The following is a 16036-nucleotide window of genomic DNA, read 5'->3' on the forward strand; positions in this document are numbered from 1 at the left end:
CTTCTATCGATGTAGCCTAAGACAGCATTCATTTATTTAGACAGCTATACTGAGGACTCAGATCGAATTGTCTGTCACCCGAGACCCTTTAGGTTTGCTCTTATATGCATCTGTTAAGATTCCTTGCATTTCAGCACTTAGTTTCCCAGGGTGGTACCCCCACATTTAAAATCCCTGGAAGAGCTAGCCCACTGCTCCCAAATGGCATTTGGCTTATGCTATGTAATGGCATTTCTTCCCCTCCGGGTTTTGTGTCATCTAGAAATGTGATGCAAATCCTCTGGGTTTTCATCCAGAACACTGATAAAAGTCCCAAGTCTAAACCCCAGAGAGAGCCTTCTATCATTCTGTTGGTAAGTGCTATGGAATGAAGGTTTTGAGTCAAATAAACCTAGTTTGAATTATGGCTCTGCTACCTACTGTGTGCGATTGGACTAGCTGGTTGAAGTTTTGAGTTTGGGTTTCCTCATCTGTAACATGGGGTTGTGAGGATTAAGAGAGAAGATGTGAGAAAGCATTTAGCATATTTGAGGAAGCACAAATATTGATCCCCCCCACCCTTCCTTCAGGTCAACATAGATTCATTAACTAGGCATCTATTGGCTAGGATTACTTAAGCAGTGATTGGTCCCATTAATTATACTAGAACCCAGGCCTAGATTTCTTTATCTTGTCCACAATATCTGGTGAAATGCATTGCTAAAGGGCCACTTATATAGAGTGGTTTCCTTATGAAATCAGGGCAGAGACAAAGTAGACTGGCATATCAATTTAGGGAAAGTAGTAAGCTGCCCAGATGTTGGCCGAGCTCGAGAACAGTGAACATTCAGGCCACACATGCGCATTGAGTCACCAACTCTGTGCCTCGAAGTGAGCTGGGGACAGGAAGGGTTTTACCAGAATTAAAACGCAGTGTCTGTGTGTGTTCAAGGAAAGAGGCTAGAATTCTAAAATCTTAGGGGCTAGTCTGGATCACAGAATTGAGTGAAGAGATTTCATTCCATGTGTTGCCCTATCCGCTCAACAAACACATCCCAAGCACTTGCTGGGGTCAGACACCTGCCCCCACCCCTCCATCTCACTCCCATCAGGCCATCCAGGGGAGCCGGGTGAGAACGAGCAAAAAGAAGACACCGCCCTCGCCCTCCTGTTCAGGGAGGTTCACATCTAGAAGGTTAAGAGATCTTTGTGCTAAAGGCCCTCTGCGAAGTGCCTGAGACACAAAAACAAGACGGGTTCGCTGTCTTCTCAGCACCCAAGATGTGTTCTGTTATGAAATACTTATTTTTTGGTAACGATTTGTTTCCCGCCGTCTCACTCCCTGCACAGCTCTCCGCGGCCGAGTCGGAGTCGGCCGCACAGTAGGCGGTCAAACCCCCGCGGCGGGAAGGAAGTGCAGTGGAGTCGCCGCGGGCTCCCGTTCTGTCTTTTCAGCCGCGAGAATGACAGCTGCAGCGGGACGCCTGGAGGTCAAGACCGACGACAGGAACGTAAGAAGCCTGGATGGGGAAGCCTTCTAGAAACACGAAGCGCGCGTTCTCCCGTTTGGACTTTGGCAAGCCCGGCTGTTTCAGGAAGGGTCTGGCACTCGGCGTTCCTAAATTGCTTTCCTAGATGGAGTTGGAGGGAGACGAGGGAGGAAACGCTGCTTTTTGTCAGGGTGCCCGAGGGAGGAAGGGGAGGAGGAGGGGTGAGACCGGTGAGCCGGAGCAAGCCGGGGACCCGGAGAAGAGGGGCAGCCCAGCCGGCCGCCAGGAGTGCGGCGTCTGCACCCGCAGTGGCCACCGCGAGCGGGAGACCTAAGGGGAAGGGAGAGGGCAGGGGCGAGGAAATCCAGGGAACGCGCGCCGATTGGTCCTCTCGTCGGGGCGTGCGCTTCTCTGCGCCCAGCGATTGGTGGCGGGAAAGGAGCAGGTAAACCGGCCCCCGCCGCACCGCCATTGGTCAGAGGCCTCTCTAGCTGCTACACCACTGGGCAGCGGGCCGCCAAGCGGCGCACGGATTGGCTGGAGGCGACCGCCGAGACCGGCTCCCTTCGAGCACTCGGATTGGCTGGTGGAAAGAGGCAGGTATCCGGGCTCTGGGGCTCCTCCATTGGTGGGCGGGGAAGGGGGGGTTGGGCACAGCGATTGGTGGGCGGGGGGCCGGGCCTGGGCCGGCGGGGAGCGGATTGGTCGGAAAGTAGGTTAGTGGTGCGACATTTAGGGAAGGCAGAAAGTAGGTCAGGGACGGAGGTGCCTGTTTACCCGCGCCGGACTCACCGCCGCCGCCGCCGCGGGATCCGAGTGGGGGCGCGGACGCGGGCGCTCCCGCGAGCCACGGTGAGTGTCGGGCTGGCCGCAGCCAGCGGCGCGGCCCCGGGCACCCCGTCGGGGGCCGTTAGCACCCTGGCAGGCGCCGCGCCCCCGCCGCCGCCCGGGGCGCAGCCCGGCCGCCGGGGAACCCTGCCCGACGTGCCCGCTGCCGGCCTTAAAGGGCCCGTGCCCGCTCCCTGCCCCCACCCGAGCCGCGGGGAGGCTGCGCCCCTTAAAGGCGCCGCGCCCGGCCGCCCCCATCTTCTCTCGCGGGGGCTGGCGGTGCAGGATAGGGCGGGCAGAGGTGCCGCAGGCGCCCTTAAAGGGACCGGGAAAGTGTCCGCGGGAGTACCCACCTCCCCTCCGCGGGCATCGCTACCTGACGGGGGACGGGGGGCGGGGGGGGGGGGGAGGAAGGAGCCAGCTGCCTCTTAAAGGGCCAGCTCCGCCCTTTGGGAGCGATGATCAGGCTCAGGGCGAGTCCTAGGATGTATCCCTGGGAGCTGGGGGGACCCTCGAGAGGACTATTCTTGACGGCTGCACCCCAAGGGCGTTGGGCAAGCAATGCCTCTTCTGCCCTTCCTCCCCATCTCCTCCCCTTCCCTTTCGGGAGCCTGTGGGGCTGGGAGGGGGCGGGAGGGCGTCTCCGTCGGGCTTGGGGAGTGCGAGTCTGCTCGCCCCTTCGGCCCTGTTGCGGGCCTTCGCGCTGCACCCGAGAATCCGGGGCCGGTAATGGGGTAGACCGCAGGACTCGAACTTTCGTCCGGCCTCCGCCGTCTGGGTCCTCGGCGGCCCCGGAGCAACCTCCCTGGGTCTTCGAGCAGGTGCCCGACGGCACGGGGGTGTCGCCCGGCGTCCCGGTGTGCGCCCACCGCCAGCCCTAGAAGCCCTGGAGCCCCGCGGAGGGCGCAGCGAGGCTGGCTCTAGCGCCGGGTTTGACAGATGTCAGAAAAGAAAGGTTCCCGCTCTCGGCTGCCGGGCGTTGACAGCCAGGAGTGCTCTCGTTTGCTCGGAGATAGAAGTGGAAGAGCAAAAATTAATGCCGACCTTGTGGGGCTTGAGTTAACGACCCCCTCTCAACGACAGAGGGGTCTTGAGAGCCGGCTGCGGAGCGCAGGCAGGTGTCGGAGGGTAGGTGCAGGAGAAGAAAGGATTGCACTGGACATTGGCGTCGGATGTCACTGTAGGTGCTGGCCGATGAGGGACCAGGCTAGCCCCCCTCGCCCCACATTCCCTATCCTCCTTTCCCTCCTCCGCTTCAGCCCCTTGGCCCCTTCCCGGTCCAGTAGCCTTGTCTGGGCACTTTGGCGCTTGCCAGTCTCTTCTCCCTGCTTACAGAGCTGTTCCTCGGCATGTAATTATTAGCGAAGTTTTCTCACCCAGCTTCCAGAAATAAGATTCAGTATTTGTGAGGAAGCATTTCTTGAGTGTACCTGTATTTCCAGGGTCTTCGTTCTTTAAGAAATCCACAAAAGCTGCCCCTTAGCTGCATCTCATTTCCCACAACGCAGGCTTGTCCTTCTGACATCTGTGCTGTTCCCCGTTTTAATCTATTTTTATATGACAACTATTATTTTAATTCTTCTGGTCCCATTGATATCAGGATCTGTCAATTTGGGTTGGTGGCGTTTTTAATTAATGTACTGGTTGAATCATGAGCTTAAAATAATCATTGCTGCTCCTGAGCAGTTTTGAATAATCTCATGCTCTTTGTGCTTGCAAGGTGGGGTGGGGAGGAGTCACTGCTGTTAAATTAAATTTCCATATCAATGAAACTCCAAAATATTTTTTAAAAACACAAAATTGAATCTTTTGGTCCATGATCTGTTACTGAGTTCGCATTACTGATAAGCCTTTAAAACAGCTTGTTGAACCTATTTAGAAGGCTTCAAAATTGCCTATATCATCTGAATCGGGATCTGTGGAGATATTTTGGTTTTGATGGTAGCCAGTGAATAATAATAATAATTTAAACTACGGTTAAATCTGTGCCTTATTCCAACTCCTAAAGTTTAAAAAGAGGGAGAGAGAAAGGAACAGGTGGTGGAAGAGCATTAGCCTGAGAGTTAGAACCTTCTGGTTCTGGGCCAGACTTGGGTGTTCATGGCTGTGCCACCAGGAGTGAGTCACTGAGCCTCTCTGGGTTCTGTATGCCCCAGGTGGAAAGTAAGGCAGTTGAACTAGGTGATTTCAAAGGTTCCTTCTGCTCTAGAGTTCTCTGCATCTTTAAATATTTAATACATTTGAGTTCAGGTTGTTAATTTCCCTCCAGAACATCTGAGCTGAAGTCCTATTTTCATAGGAAACTTAAACAGAACAACAGATGGGGTTTTAAAGACTCCATTTCGAATGATTTAGAAAATGATGACGACTCAGGAGTTTGCCTTCTGCAGAAGAGGTTTGCCTACCACACGGAAGAAAGGGAAGTGGCCGTGTTTTCAGATTTTTTCCTTCCATGCCAACCATCTTTGTGCAATTTATATACTAAGCAGTGAACAAGCCCGGTGGAAAGACTTGGCCTTGTTAGCACAACTGCATGAAAATCTATAGAAACTAAATATTTCTTATCTCTTTTTGTTGTAAGAGTTGCTTTCCTTCTGTGAGCTGTCTTCTGTTTGTGATTGCAACATGAGCTCTGAGGGTGGTAAGAGAGAGTCTCAAAAGAAGCAATTTCTGCCCCTTACCATGTTACAGTTACGGAGGAATTTTAGTTAGCATCATGGTTGATACTTGCAGGGAAGTAAAACTCATCTCTAGACCTTGAGGTTTAGTGAGTCGCCCAGGAACACAGGCACCCTTCTGCAGTCTTTTCTCACCTCATTGCCACTTTGTCACGACCCCCAGATTTACCCCAAACAGCCACCCTGGCTTTTCTCCTCTTCCTCTCTCAGAACAAGACCTGCTCAGCCCCCTCAGCATCTCTTCCTTCCTGCTCAGAAGGTCCTGTCTTCTCTACCCCCCCCCCCCACCCCAAGTCTCCTCCTCTCTTTCCAGTTCAGAAAAAGCAACTGGATCTTGCGTCTGTTTCTTTTCCTTGGACTTTCCCTTTGGGCAGTAGCCTGGACTTCAGTGGCAAGATCTGGGACTTGGGTTCTGATTAGACAATTGCTTGATGCTTCTCACCGCAGGCTCCTCCTCTGCGGTGCAGTGACAGTGCCTGCCTCACAGAGTCTGTGTCGGGGTCAAGGGAGATGGTGCATGGCAAATGCCTGGCATACAGGAAGCCCTCCCTTTGGGCCTGCTGCCACTCCCTCCCAGCACTGCTATGGTCCTGCCCCCCTGAAAATCCTCCAGGCTGTTTGTCCTCAGGCTCCTCACAAACCCAGAGAAACCTTCATCTCAATTTAGTAGAGGAAGGATGGAAGGGGGGAGGACATAGCCCTTCTGCGGGCCCGTGATGCAGCAGGCAGCTTTGACTTGTCTGTATGTGGTACTCCTGAATCTGTATACCTCTCTCCTCCCTGCCCAGAGGCCTCTCACAGGGCTGCGTACGTTCACCTCTTCCACTTTCTCGTCTGCTCTGTCCCTAGCTCCCACCCTCTGCCTGCTCTCGTCTACCACCTTCTCCATTGTTCTCAAACATCTCCGCCAACTTTCCGTCTTGAATTCCAGGGGCCTGTCCTTAGTCCAGAATGGTCATTCCTGGCCCCTGTGCAGCTGTTCCCCTACTTTTCTTTCCATTCTTCTTGAAATTCCCTTCTTCAGCCTTTGGGTCATGATGCTTTCTTGGTTCCCTTCCTACATAGCATAAAGGTAGGTTTTTATCCTGGCCCATTTTCAGTCCTAATCTGTCTCTCCTGCTTCGGCTGCCAGCAGGTTCATTGTAGATGTTAACGACAGCTGAGAGCCGGCATTCGTGACTTTGGAGTTCTGGGTTGCAAACTGCTTGCAAGCACTGTCTCATTTCATCCTCATAACACACCGGTGCCTGTGCCCCCTCAGCACCAAGCTGTCCTGAGAGCCAGTTTGTTGGAGCGGTGAAAAGTGCAGACTTTGGAGCAGATCGCACATCCTAACTGTTCCTTACCAGCTTTATGACATGTAGTCAAGTTGCTTTGCTCGCTGTGTCTTGGTAACCTCAGTTATAAGACTGGGATCTCTGTGGTGTAGATTAAATGAGTTAAAACTATTAAAAAAATACATGAAGCCCTTCATGGCACATATTGAGCATTCAGTGAATGTTAGCTCTTGGTACTTCTGCTCCTTCTCACCTCTCCGTACCCAGCCTGCCTGTCCGCGTGCAAGGGACTCTTTAGTCAAACTGAAAGGCTGTCTGTTGGCTGGACCAGCCCTTGTCCCATTCCATCTTCCAGCTTTCTCATGTCAAAATCTTACTCTTCTGTAAGACCCAGCTCAGGTGCGTGGTCCTCCAGGAACGATTTCTTCATTGTGTTTTTCTTCCCCCTCCACAACACCTGGCAGCATTGCCCCCTGGCCCTTGGTTTAGCTTGAATTCATAGTACTGCTGCATCGGTATTGGGCTGGGCTGTCTCTGGGACTGTCTCCCCTGCTTGCTTGGGACAACTTTGCGGGGAGTTCATCTTGCTTTCCCCTAATCACAGGCACAGGGAGCCTTCAGGATGTGCTTTTCCAATCTAATCAGTGATCTTTGAGGAGGAGGAGTTGGAATGGGTTGCATCACAGACACACGTTGGACATGACCACGAACAGTTAGGTCTACAGGGAAGAGAGGTTTGAGTTTGGGACTTAAAGTGGTTGGGGGGGGGTGGTGAGATTGGATAAGCTTTAGTCATCTTTGCTTTAGGGGAATGTTGAGTGCTGGCATACGATGAGAAATGATTTTTACGTTCGTACATGCTGTACTTTGAAATAGTATAAACTCATGTTCATCAAGCCAGGTTAAAGAAGGGGATGGAGGTCTGCCTGATTTCCTATTCTGATTAATATTCTACCCGTTGGATGTTGTACGTATACTGAGAAAAACGTTTGCGTATATTTGTGCCTTCAACTGCTGTTTGAAATGTGTGATCTGGGCCACTTAGTTAGCTTGAGTCTCACTTAACCTCATTTGCAAAACAGAAATAATAGTACTGGTGGCATTAGTGGCTAACGTTTATTGAACACTGTCTGTGTGCCCGCAAAGATGTTAGGCACCTTATGTTTATTAACCCGTTTAATCTTCATCACAACCCCATGAGGTAGGTACCGTAATTATCTTCTTTTTTTTTTCCCCCACAAGTGATGTGGTTTTGGAGACTGCCCAAGGTCACTCAGCTGGTGTGGGGTGGGCAGGATCTATGCCCGAGGACTCCAGAGTCTGTTCTCTAAGCTCTGTTGCCTGGGTCTGCTGGTAGGGACGGGGGCCAGGGAGGAGCCACTACTGGAAGTGCTGTGTGTGCGGTGCCCAGCACTGTGCTGGAAGGCAAGCAGGCCCGCGGGGGTTGCTAACCCATCTTACTGTTGACGCATGTGGTCACACACCTCCTCTTCATCACGACTGAAGTCCTCTGCAGCAGGACACGATGCCCGTACCGATCTCACCCGAGGAGCAGTTCCAAGAGTTCACGAGCATTCTTCTCACATCGTGTTGCGCATGTCTGTCTCTCTTGCTTCCTCATGCCCTACTGCGGCATTGCTCTGACATGGGCCTTGCCAGGCTCAGCCAGCCCCTCCCTGGGCAGCTCCGAGCATTGGATGAATCTTCCAACGGAGCTTGGTACCCCTTGCCTCCCTCTAGCCATCTGCAGGGCTCCTCACTGGGGAGGAGACCTTTTCAATGTCTCTCACCACCTTCTTCTTCTTCTCCCCAGCTTTTTAACCCGAAGCAGGCATCAACAGCCTTGGTGTATATATATATTTTTTAATACCAGTTGTTTTCTGAATACATTTAGATAGTAAGAGAAACATTGTCTTGTGTCAAGAACCTGTTACATAAAAATGTGTTATATAATGTTCAAATATATACTGCACAGTGGAATTAGATACCACTCTTTTTTTTCCCCCCAAAGAATAGAAAGATAATAAACACAGGCTATACTGAATGTAATTAACCTTGGATTTGGAAGGCCTGGAAAGACATGCTGTGCCCTCAGAGCTATTGTTTGGAACCTCTGTTATCCTCCTTGAGTGATCCAAGTGTAGGATGTATGGGAAGTTGACCTGAATCTGCCATGGAATGCTATTGTGAAAGATTCTGGAAATTGTCTTTTTCAAGGGAGGGGTGGAGGGAGTTCCTTGACATCTTGCTTACTTATGTTATTCTCATATCCAAGCAGAGAGAAGAAGCTCTTTTTGCCCCTTATACTTAGACCAGTGAGGGTATCTTCTGTTTTCTGTTCTCTGCCTCCTTCAGTTCTTTCCATACAATGGGGCCAACTTTGCCTTCCAGAAACAGCCCTGTTGCCAGTGGCCTGTGGTTGACGCCCCCATGTTCAGTGCTCCAGGCTCTCCAGAGTCGGACCCTATTCCCCCTCAGTGGCCCTGCTTCTCCACCCCAACCCCATTGCCAGACTGAGCCGGAGGTGGGAGGTTCTGTGCTGCTTAGCTCTGCCCTCCCCTGCCTCAGCCGCCCGCAGGCCTTACACCTCCCTGCTGTCTGTCTTGCTGGCCTCTCCCCCTTGACCCAAGGGGCCTGTCGCCTTTGTCCTAGCCTGCCTCAAATTGCACTTTTTGCTTGATGAAGCCTCCTCTGGTGACATTTGCCCCTTCACTTATGCACTCTGTCTCTCTTTGTCACTTTCGATTGCCAGCCATTTGCTCAGAAGCAGTGTGCTTCATAATTAGCAAATTATCACATTGTAGCTAATCGGGATGGCCAGCTCTCTCATTTTTCAATCGTTTCCCAAGTAAGTATCTTGTTCTCACTTCCCATTCTCCAACTGTACTCATTTAGCCCTTCAGTGTAGTGGATTGGATGCTTACTGTGTACACAACACTGTTAACAGGAGATACCAGAGAAAACAGAGTCCCAGCCAGAGACAGATCATGAACAGTTGAAGACATTCTTTTCTGATAGTGTCGATGCGAGGAAGGCAATTGCATAGAGTAAAACAGCAGTGACAATGAATGGTGAGAGGGAGGTTGCTTTAGCTGGGTCCCTTGGGGAGGCCTTTCTGAAGAGGTGACATTGAAGCTCAACTGCAGGAAGATCAGGGGACAGTGTCCCCAAAAGTGGGAACAACAAGTGCAAAGGCCCTGAGTTTGGAAGGAGCTTGTTTCTGAGGAAGGCAAAGGACTGGTAACCAGTTTATATGTTCCTTGTATGCAGATATTTTATCCTCCCTGTAACCTGAGCCCAGTGCCAGAAAATCTCTGTAAATACTCACATACAGAATGGGAGCATTGGGCCTTAATTATATCTTGTATAAAGAGCAGTTAACTAGACTTTGCACAGAAGGCTTTTAATAAAACTTTATATTGCACATAAATTAACGGTTCAAAGGGTTTTCTCATAAATGTCCCCCTAGCACGTTTCATCAGCGATTGCTGTTTTCATTGTGTTTGGTGCAGGGCTTCAGCCCTCAGAAATCTGTTTCACATGTGCAGCCATCTTCTAAGCAGGTCTGCTCCAAAAGTTCATTTGTAAGGCACTTGAAACCTGGGATGAATTTTTCTATAGAAAAAGATGAACCGACTCATGGCTTAATTTCCAGGCAAGCCCACAAAACACCATTTCACGCTGACTGTGGTTGAAGCCATGCTGTTTAGCGCTGAAGTATTCACAGCATTAATTACGCCTTCTGCAGCTGGACCCCCTCATCTAGATGTGGCATTCTAGGTCATTTACTGTTAGCATCAATGGGACCATCTCTTCCTGTTTTTCCAGTCTGCCAAAAAAAGTTTTATGAAAGGAATTCTTCCCATGGTGCCTTCAAGATTTAGCTCCCCATGTTATAAATGAGCCGGTGGCATGCAGAGTGTGGGGAGAGCCCTGCCCTGGGAGCTGGGAGCACCTGGGGCCCAGTCTCGGCCCCACCCCTGACTTGCTGAATAACTTGGAGGAAGCTGCCCTCCCTAAGCTTTGACTTCTCTGGTCCTTCTTGAATATAAAAGCCTGTTTTCTCACCACCGTGGGAAAACACATATTTCATTGCTCCAACCTACCCTCAAATGGCTGCCTCCAGTTTCTTCTTGAAGAAGTAGATGTACTCAAATAATGAGGAGCTCCAGAAGTTCCGGGTATGGTGCTCCGCAGTTAGAAAGCCCACTCCGTCTGCACCCTCATGCTGATCTGCTATCTTTCTTAATGAGTGGAAAGAAATCTCGTCCTAGAACTTTCGGTCCAGATAAGATTCCTGTGTTCTTGGCCAACTTATCTTCCATATAATTATGTAAACTGGTTTTTCTTTTTAACTCTTAGGGATAAAAATGGTGACTATGGTTTGTTACTTATGAATTATAGTTATAAGTGCCCTTAGGGAATGGAATGAATTTGCAGGAGAGAGCAGAGCTGAAAGAGTGTGGGATCAAAAACAATTTTAAATGTTAAATGCAAAGCTATTTTCAGTATCCTGCTGGAGGAAAAAAAAAATTTTTTTTTTAAGGCTTTCGATGATAGAAGCGGTTTCTGCTCCAAAGGAGAAAAGAGCCTCAGGTTTTGCGGTGGTGAAAGCGAGCTAACGACCGTCCCTCCCTTCCTCCTTGCCCCTTTCTGTTTCCCTTTGGTGTCATGAACCACATTTGCTATTTGACAGGTTTGCCTTTTAAAGGACTCTGGGACACAGGGCGTTAGAGCTCACATGGCCCAGGGCATGGGCACTTTGCTGCAGACTTCCCCACCAGATTCGAGAAGGGAAGCCTTCTTGGGATTGAAACAGCACTTTCAGCATGGCCTCTGTATGGTCAGTTGTGAATGAGATGTTGTTTTTTGTCTTTTTCTTTTTTCCTTACATGAAAGCATAGCAAGGAGTTGGGGCAAGAAGTTTCTGCTGGGTTTCACTTTGCAGCTGGAAGGTGGTATGATACCTAGCCTTCCTCTGTAGATGCTAGACTCCGAACAGAATTATGTCTCTTTTGTTCTTGGCTGTATCCTCACAACTACGACAGCGTCTGCACAGAGTAGTTACTTAAGTACTTACCAAATGAATGAGTTCAGCCTGGGAAAACCTCAACTTTCCTTCCCTGTCTAGCCCTCGTGAGCTTGGTCTCACAGTGAACTTCGGAGTTTAGGTGACCACTTCCTTGGACATCTGTGTTTTTCTTGTTCTTCGGCCTGGTCAGATACTAGTATCTTTGATTGATGATCAGGACTTAACTGGCCATGGTTGTCCTTGCCTGGCTGATGTTCATCTTTATGTTATCTTTAATTGGCCTCAAAGTACAGCAAATCAATAGCTGAGCCACATTGATGGAAAGAAAACTTACTGTGTATTTCTTTGGGCATAAGTACTACACATTTATTTATTCAGTCAACATGTATCTGAGGGGCCAAATGCCAGGCACTCAGGCTAAACCCAGAGGGCAGAAAGCAGAAAGAGTTGTAGGGGCTCCTGGGTGACTCAGTCAAGAGCATGTGACTCTTGATCTCGGGGTTACAGTTTCGAGCCCCATGTTGGGTGTAGAGATTACTTAAAAAATAAAATCTTGAAATTTTTTAAAAAAGATTTTATTTATTTATTTGACAGAGAGAGATCACAAGTAGGCAGAGAGGCAGGCAGAGAGAGAGGAGGAAGCAGGCTCCCTGCTGAGCAGAGAGCCCGATGTGGGACTCGATCCCAGGACCCTGAGACCATGACCTGAGCCGAAGGCAGCGGCTTAACCCACTGAGCCACCCAGGCACCCAAAATCTTGAAAATTTTTAAAGAAGAATGAGTTGTTATAGCCAAGGAGCCTGCAGTTTCATCTGTTGATGGAAGATAATCCAAGGCCATGTATAATGCAGTGAAGTAGTCTAGACTATTTGTAAGTACCGCAAGAATTCAGAGACCAGAGAGCTCTTTGTGAGCTGTCATGGGAAGAAGGAGGCCTCATGGAAATGATCAGGTTTAGTCCAGATCTTTAAGGATGGGTAGGATTTAGAGTCACAGACAAGGGGTAGCACAGGTATTTCCAGGGGGTAGATGGGTGGGAACATAGCGCAATTAAAAGCATAGAAGTAGGAATGACCAACCTGTATACAGGAACAGAGACTTGCGTAGAATGGAGGGTTCTCAAAAAGTGGTGGAAATTTAAGTTTGGAAGATCAGTCAATGCCTAAACACGAAGCACATCTTGTCTTATGATGTCCTTAGCATTTCACATGCGTGATCTGATTTAATGTGTTTTAAAACCCCATGAAAGGGTATTATGATTATTAGCATCATTTTAGAGATGAGGATTTTGAAGCATAGAGTGATCCAGTGACCTCCCTAAGGTGAGCATAGCTAAAAAGCAGAGGATCAAAGCTTTAAAACTAGGCCATGGAAGCTCTTGACCATTGGACGCTGCTGTCTCCCAGTGTCCTCCACATGCAGGATTTGGACTTGGTTGGGGTGTTGGAGTCATGAGTTGGAAATAGACAAGGCTCTATTTAGCCCACTCCTTCATTTTGTAGATTAGGAAACTCTGAAGTTAAGTGGCAAGTCAAAGTTTACCTGGTGAGGTAGAGACTGGTCAACAGTGGAGGGAGAACCACTAGAGTTAGTTTTTACTGTGGTTCTGATTACTATTTCAGTTATGTGAAATAATTATCCTGAAGCATCAATCCAGTGTCAGTGTTTCAGTTGGATCAGGGCGGAGAGGGACTAGCCACAACAGGGACCTGATAGGAGGCTGCTAGCTGAATCCAGACAGTTAGAGGGAGCCAGAGCTGGGAATTGTCAATTATGTTAATTGGCATGGCTGTTTTCCGTCACCCTTTAGATTTCTAGAGTGCAGGGAACATCTGCCTGTGTGAGTGTCTTTCAAGTATGTGAATCTTCACTGTACTGTGACCGAGCTGCCTTGGTTAATGAATTCTCCAGAAGCAAAGCACCATTATGAAAGTTGAATATTTAAAAACAAATACCCATGTTTTCTGGAAAGAGAACCAGATGAGGAACCAGATAACTTGCATTCTGGGCTGCTTCTGCTACTCAAGCAACAGAGAGCCTGAGCCAAATTACTTGAATGTCTCAAATGGGCTGATTCCTTATCTGTGGAACAGGTGTAACAATTCCTGCCCAGCCCCTTACAGTGTTGTTCTGATGCTGGAATGAGATAAGGAAAGAATAAAGGTTTTGAAAGCTGTAAAGTTGCTCCAGGGCTCAAGGGAGCCAAGGGAGCCGCAGCTGTAGTGTTCACCATGAAGAAGTACTGGCCTTGCAGAGATAGCCTGGAGGGCAATGAAGGGAGTTCTCCCGCCTCCAGGGCCTGTTTAGGGATGCGGCGCTGTCCACCAGATGGGTGCTGACGGGCCTCACTTTGCTGGGTAGGGCGGTATTTTGAAGGTGGAGATATATTTCACCCTTAAAGAGATGCGGAGCCACAGCCTGGGCATGGCTGGAAATGTTAGGCACAGATACTCACGTTAATCTGTTCTCTGCACATACCTCTCAGGATAGCGATGGGCAGCTGTGAGCCAGAAAACAAGTGTCAGGATCTAGACAGCCAGTTGGGTATGCTTAGATGTTTCACCTATCCTGGGGCATGAGGCAGAAATCCAGAAGAACCTTGATTAGCCTAGGGACTAATGGGTGAGCCAGCACACTGTCCAGGTAATACCTGATTCTAAAGCCTGTAGAAAAGTCTTGATTGGAGATGGGCCAGATCTTAATTTTTGTTAGTTTCGCATGGTATCATCATCATCATCATTATTATTACTTAACATTTCAGCATTTGCCATCTGCCAAGAACTGTGCAAAGTGCTTATATGCCTTTTCCCATTTAATAAGTAACTCTGTGGGGTGGACACTGTCAGTCTCATTTTCTAATTAGGGAGACTGAGACCCAGAGATGCTTCAGATAACATACAGTGGGTGGGAAAGCTGTGATTCAAACCCAGGACAGTCTCTGGAGCCTACACTCTCAACCACTATCATCTTCTTTCTCCTTTTTCCTTGGTACTCCACATGCTTCCTGCCCCTGGTTTTGAGGTTTCTGACAGCACAGAAAGCATTTTTGGTCAATAAATGACACATTATACAGTGGCCTCAGCTCACTGTGGCTCTGTCTTTTTTGTAGCCCATGGCTGACATTGAGCAGCTCTCGCTGGCTGCTTACAGCCCATGAACAAATGGATGCCAGCCCTGAATGTAGCAGATTGACTAACTCTTGCCCTCTCATGCATGTGGGAATTTAAAGTGCAGCAAAAGGCAGGGAAAAGGATTGCTCTGGGTCAGTTTTTCAGAAAGTGGCCAGGTAGCTTGTAGACCACTCAGCATTCATTATGTTGCTTGTCAAAATCTTCCCATCAAAGTCTTTGCAAATGTCATGATTCTGATAGTACCATTTACCTCTGTGTGTGATTTATGAAGTAGCTTTTCCATGCATTGTCTTGTTTAGTCTTCACTATGGCCCCATGAGGAGAGGTGTTATAAAGACTCATTTTGCAGGCTATGAAGTATCTGGAGAGTTTAAACTACTGCCCCGGGTCCCAAAGCTAGTCGGTGGCAGCCAGGACTTAACACATTGCTTTACTGACTTTAACTTTTACTCTTTTCCGAAGTTTCTCTTTGCTTTCTCTGTGAAAGATGTTAATTGATCTGACTTACTGTATTCAGAAGTCCGCAGTAATTACTAAAGTGAAGTGTTTTGTGCTATACGCTGTTAGCGAATCAGAATAAATAAAAGGTCATGTAATTGGTGGTTGTGTTGGGTTAGTTGATTTGCAGTTGCTTTCTATGGCATAGAATACACCGATATCTTTTGTGGCAGACTGTTACACCAAAAGCCCTTCTAGCTTTAAAAGCCCAAAGGCTTCGGTGAGCCAGGCTGAGTCAGTCAGTTAAGCATCTGCCTTCGGCCCAGGTCATGACCTCAGGGCCCTGGAATCAAGCCCCACATCAGGCCCCCTGCTCAGTGGAGAGTCTGCTTCTCTCTCTCCCCTGCCCACTATCCCTTGCCCACATGCTATCTCTCTCTCATAAAATATATTCTTAAAAAAAAAGGAAGTCCAAAGGCTTTAATAGATGATCAAACATGGAATTTATGTAATGTCTTTTAAAAGTTGACCATCAAGTTCTCGGTTAGGAACACAAGCTCCTGTTATCACATTGTTTCCATGGAGAAATTAGCCTTGGCTCACATCATTTCGGCTGTTGGTGCCTTTTCCAGGAATGGAGTTAGCCGCTGTAGGAGAGAGGACTGGTCGTGCTTATCACTTACAGTGCTCTCCCCTCCTGTTATTAAAGGGGGCTGATTTGCTTCTGTGCGCTCTTTCAATTTTTCCTGGGATCTGAACATAAATCATCTTTGAGGTCCTGGTATTTGTATTTTTTAGAATTTTTCCCTTAAATAAACCTGAATGGAACACTTCCTTATGTAGTTTTGAACCTCCTCTTTGAAGTTTTAATTAGTGGCAAGGGGCTTTACTTGGAGAATGTACAACTGTTGTACTCAACAGTACAACAGGCCTGTTGTACTGAAAGCAAGTGTACATAGAAAGCAAGTGTTGTTGTACTCAAGCCTTTTTGGTTGGGATACCAAGTAAGTTCCTGTATTAAAGAGATCCACAGTCACAATGGCTGAAACTAGTCCATAGTAGGTAGTGGTTTGGGCCTTCCATCTTCATTATGTGGTTTCCACTTGGTGGTTGAAGGGGGAAGCTTCTAATTTGAACATCTCCTGGGGGAAGGGGGAGTATCATTATAAGGTCAAGACCTGGC

At 48.6% G+C, this 16036-nt stretch overlaps 1 protein-coding gene across 16 annotated transcripts in view; it reads left to right on the forward strand.

Moving 5' to 3' along the window:
• The first annotated feature begins 2151 nt into the window (after positions 1–2151).
• The window catches only part of BMAL1 (basic helix-loop-helix ARNT like 1), a 98198-nt gene continuing 84313 nt past the window's right edge, over positions 2152–16036 (forward strand). For 11 of the 16 annotated variants that reach the window (XM_082683162.1, XM_082683155.1, XM_082683159.1 and 8 more), the window contains exon 1: positions 2153–2321. The gene's annotated coding sequence lies outside the window, so the exon portion shown is untranslated. Of the gene's footprint in view, positions 2322–16036 lie in introns of all 16 variants that reach the window. The other 5 variants (XM_082683153.1, XM_082683146.1, XM_082683152.1 and 2 more) reach the window with 1 other exon arrangement.

This window comes from Mustela nivalis (genome assembly GCF_964662115.1).
Source record: "Mustela nivalis genome assembly, chromosome: 9".
Taxonomy (NCBI): domain Eukaryota; kingdom Metazoa; phylum Chordata; class Mammalia; order Carnivora; family Mustelidae; genus Mustela; species Mustela nivalis.